Source organism: Carlito syrichta, unplaced genomic scaffold, assembly GCF_000164805.1.
Source record: "Carlito syrichta isolate Samal-C Ts95f unplaced genomic scaffold, Tarsius_syrichta-2.0.1 Scaffold302880, whole genome shotgun sequence".
Classification (NCBI taxonomy): domain Eukaryota; kingdom Metazoa; phylum Chordata; class Mammalia; order Primates; family Tarsiidae; genus Carlito; species Carlito syrichta.
Window position 1 is genome coordinate 1,067,595 of NW_007246976.1, and position 4,936 is coordinate 1,072,530.

General features: G+C 44.1%; 1 pseudogene; it reads right to left on the minus strand.

The window, feature by feature from the left end:
* Positions 1 to 3,445: 3,445 nt before the first annotated feature.
* LOC103259559 lies at positions 3,446 to 4,572 on the minus strand (annotated as a pseudogene).
* Between the last annotated feature and the right edge of the window lie 364 nt (positions 4,573 to 4,936).

Sequence of the window (4,936 nt, forward strand, 5' to 3'; positions counted from 1 at the left end):
GAAATTGAATTCACAGGTCCTATAAGTCCCACATCTTTTGCTACACAATAACCCAAATATAGCTTAAAGATGACCCCTTGTAAGAACTCAATTAAATTATTATTATTATTTTTTAGTTCGAGTCTTATTCTGTCACCCAGGCTGGTGTGCAGTGGCATGCTGCTCAGGGTCATCACAGCGTCAGCCTGCTGGGCACAGGATATCCTTCTGCCTTAGCCTTCCAAGTAGCTGGAACTACAGCCATGTGCCACCATGCCCAGCTAATTTCTGATTTATCATGGAGACAATATCTCACCATGTTGCCCAGGCTGGTCTTAAATCCGTGGGCTCAGGCAATCCTCTAGCCTCTGCCTCCCAAAGTGCTGTGATTGACAGGAAGGAGCCATCGCGCCCTGCAGAAGGTCTTCTATTACTTGTTTAAGGAAAGAGAGGGAAACAGTCATTTTATCCTTCCATTTGTCCTCCTTTTATATGGTAAAGAGGTCGCTAGGTGACAGCAGCAAGCTGAGGGATGTCTTGAGTTAGAAGTGAATATAAGGATGCCAATGAGCAGCTGGAGGTGGCCATACTTGGCTGACCATCTTTAATTGTCATGTCCTGACTCTTTCACCAGCCTGCTGAGTTTGGCTAACAATGGGCTTGCTGCCTGAGTGTGGATCAACTACTCAGGGCCTGGCACATACCAGGAGCTCAGTAAACACCTGCTAAATCAATGGCATGCCCTCAAAAAAATCTCTTTTCAAACTGAATGTAAGGTAAATTACTTAGTGTCACACAGATCCTAGGAAGTCCTCGTCATATTCAGAGTCTCTCTGTTCATCAGTGGATGTTTGTCGCTACTATTGTTCTTGTTACTCATTACTGGTTTACCTGGTGTGCAGAGCATGCTCTTGTCCAGGGTCAGAGGGACGCTGACAGAAGAGGAGAAAACATTAAAAAAATTTTTTTTTTGCACTGCTCAGTTAATACATTTAAAAATGCATCTCTAATAAATTTCTTGAGACCCTTCATTGCCTCCCTATCAAAGAACTGGTTAGACGTGACTCTTTTAAACAGAAAACAGAAAATGGAGACAAAAAGCTACATTTTTTTTTGTTCACAGAATAGCATGTGCTGAAAAAACAAAGTTTAGACTCCCTACATTGCAAAATTTTCAAAGTCAAACTCCTTTTTTTTGTTCTGCACAACTATGTGTGACCTCAAAATGGGACCACATTCCATCGTTCTATTGAATCCAGTGCCCTCAGAATAATTCTTGGCTCTTTCATTCCCCAACATTTAGTCCATTAAGAAATCTCAAAATCTTTCAAATGTGTTAATTGCGCTCCATTTTCATTCTCCTATCTCTAGTTCAATCTACCATTATCTCTTGCCTGGATTTTTTTGAAAATCCTAATTTATCTCCCTATATCCACTTGCAGGCCCCATGTAATCCATTTTTCTATATGACAGTCAGAGTCCTCATGTTCATCTGTGCCTCATTTTTCTCATCTGTAAGATGGGAATAATAATAGTACCTATCTTGAGGAGCTCTTGCGAAGATTACATGGGATAACAAAAGTAAAGCGATTAGAATAGTACCTGATATAAACAATTTTAGTTGTTACTGTGGCCACAATTAAACTTAAACAGCCTTTCCCTTTTTATTTTGCCATCTTGAATCCTCTCATTACATTACATAAAGCCAGATAAATTATTCTAGAATGTAAGTATGACTCTTTCATTGCGCAAGTTTCCCAATGCTTTCAGGATAAACTCAAAAATTTTAGCCCGACCTACATGGCCCCTTATGATTTACCCTTTACCTACTGCTTTTACCTCACATTTTGCCTCAATTCCTCTTACCTTGCCCCATTCCATGACCCCCTACACACATACCCCTGCACCTCTGCACTCTCCATCCTTTGGAAACTCTAATGCAAGTTCCAAAAAGACACAGTGTCCTCTCTCAGTCTAGAACTTTACAAAGGTTTCTTCATTTGCTCAAAATGCCTTTCCTCCCTCTTTCATCACTGCTGCCTCACCACACACCCCAGTGTCCTCATTCACATGGATAACATCTCAGAATTCAAAATTACACTTAGTAAAGCTCATGGTCACATCCAACCTTCCCTGAACCCAGAAAGGCTAAGTTAAGTTTACTTCTAGTGTGTTCCCATAGCATCCGTTATATACATCTATGATAGAATTTATAACACAATGTGAAAATGTAAATCTTAACTGAGGCCAAAGAAAAAAATTATGTCTCAAAGGAGATCTATAACAGAAAAAATACTTACAAAGAGGTAGTTGAAAAATGGTTGCAGACTTTTTAATCCCCTCTTCTATATCAGTGATATAAGAGTTAAGAATTAGAGATTAGAGAAGGTTTGGGGACAACGTTCCTTCATAGAGTGTTATACTGTCAATTCAACCTTCTCTACCTGAAGCAAGAGAGCAGGAGGATGGAAGGAAGAATTGACAACAAAAAAAGCAAGCAACGGAGACAGACGTGCTCCAGTTCAAGAATCTGGATTCCAGGGTGTCGTCTTATTGCGCACTGTGTGACTTTGAAAATAACACTAGAATTTCAAAGGATAAAGTTGACTTGAATTATTTCAATGGTCATTTCAACTCTGGCATCCACAATTCTATAGTTCAGAAAAGAAGAAAAATTTATATCAATGGCTACCCTAAACCAGACAATTAGGGTAGAGGTAGAATAGCTTCTTGGGGTTTTTTTATTTTGAGAGGGAGCAAGATCAAGAGCAGGAGCTTGAGTTTTCTAGAAGAAAAAGTATTTGAGAACTGATTCTTTGATTCTGAATGGGTGGTAGCCAAATACAAACATGGACGCTTCTCTCTCCTTAGCCAATCCCTGCTCCAGTTATTTGAGTAACTTTCCTATGAGTATCTTGTTTTCAAACTGTTCTTTACTGCCAGTAACCCCCTTTAGTGGATTGAATGGTGACCTTATAATAATATATATGTATATAATATTATTGGTGAATATAATAATATATCTACATCCTAATCCCCAGAACTCGTGAATATGACCTTCTTTTCTTTTTTTTTTTAAAGAATTTGCAGATGTAATTAAGTTAAGGAACTCATCTTGGCTTATCCTGGTGGGCCCCAAATTTAACAAGTGTCCTCTTAAGAGGAGAGACACAAGGGGAAGAGGAAAAGACATGTGAAGACAGAGGCCAGGTATTATGAAGACACAAGCCTGACCACCAGAAGCTAGAAGAGGCAAGGAAGGATTCTCTTCTAGAACCTTCAAAGATAGCATGTGTGCATATATATATATATATCTGCGTGCATGTGTGTATGTGTGTGTATCCACATTTCCTGGTTCATAAGTTTTTTTGTTTGTTTTGTTTGTTTTTTTTTTGAGCTTCCACCTCAGTGTTTTACTGAGACCAGCACTAGGGCATATGGGGCACAAGGAATCTAGCTCCATTCCCTAGAAGTGATCCACAAGGTTTTCCTTGTAGATGTCAGATGTCATCCCTGTAGACAATCTGGGTCCTCTCATCCCGGTGGTAACCCTTAGAGCTGTTGTGGACAGCGAGGGAGCCCCGGACAGACTTGCCAGTAGCAGAGTCCAGCGTGGGCTGCTTGTGGGCTATGTTGACTTTGAGCTGTTACAGCCTCCACTTGGGTCCCATTGAGCTCAGCAACAGCCTGACCTGCTGATTCCATCTTTTCACAGGGAACAAAGGCACAGTTTCCAGGTGGGTGCATGGAGAGGTCAATGATATTTCCAAAGGGAGAGAAGGCCCCACGGAGGAGGGTGGGCGTCACGTCTTCTCCGTACACGCAGAGAGTATTCCCCTTCCGAGGGGTCTGGCGTTCAGGAAGTGAGTCTGACCCGCGAAAAGGGCCTCTCGATCTCCCTCTCGGTCTCGGTCGCGATCTCGATCTCGATCTCGGTCACGGTGCCGGTCCCGATCTCGGGTCCCGATCTCGGTCCGGTCCCGCTCGCAATCTCGGTCGCCGTCCTGGTTCCTCCCATGACTGCGGTCTCTGCTGCAGCTTCGGGGAGGGAAGGCTGAGAAACGGGCACCACTGTGTTCTTCATAGCACCTGTCAAAGCTTCGAGGGGGGTCATCACCCGCCCCCGCCCCCGTCTCTTCTCCATCCTCCATCTGGTCCCAGTTCTCGAATCCGATCCCTAGAAGACACGCAGCTCTCAAACAGAGATTTCCTCTGGGGACGTCAGGTCGTCAGCCTCTGCAGGTCGTCAGCCGCAGATATGCTCCTCCGGAAAGGCTGGAGAGTGGGACTGGTCCCTTCTTAGGGTCCTTCAACTTTCTCTCTAGGGTGCGAGAACACTTGAAGGCTGAGTTCTCGGTCTCAGCCTTGATGGCACTGACAACGCCTGACTTCCCCAGCTGCTTTGCCTGCTCTGTTGCCGCGACTGTGTCCACCACAGGCTGCTCTGACAGTGAGCGTTCGACACCGCCTTGGCTGCTGCTCCTTTGCTTCTTCAGCGCCAGCAACGTCCTTTTTCTTTTTCTTGAGTTTGTTGAGTTTCTTCTGCAGAGCCTCCTTCTCCTCCTTGCTCGGTCCGGGGGGTATCACCAACATGGTGGCTTCTGAGGGGGCGTCAACCGCGGCCCCACCGTCTCGGGCGGCACCCACGCTCGGCACATAGTTCTTACAGCCTTTGTTGTAGTCCTTTGTTATAATGTGGGGGTACTTTAGGCCTCGGAAGCAGGCCTCAGAAAACAGAGTCTCTCTCTCTTGATCTTCTCCTACCCTCCTTTCACCTACCTCATGACCCGGAGGAAGGAAAGTGCACAGACAGACCAAGAGTAAACTGAACAAACCTTGCTGAGTTTAGATCATATCCTTTCTGTCCAATCACATTTCAACACAGTTGTCCGTGCTTCAATCATGCCTACGTAATTAAGTCTCCCTAACAATCCAAAAGGACAGAATTAATGGAACT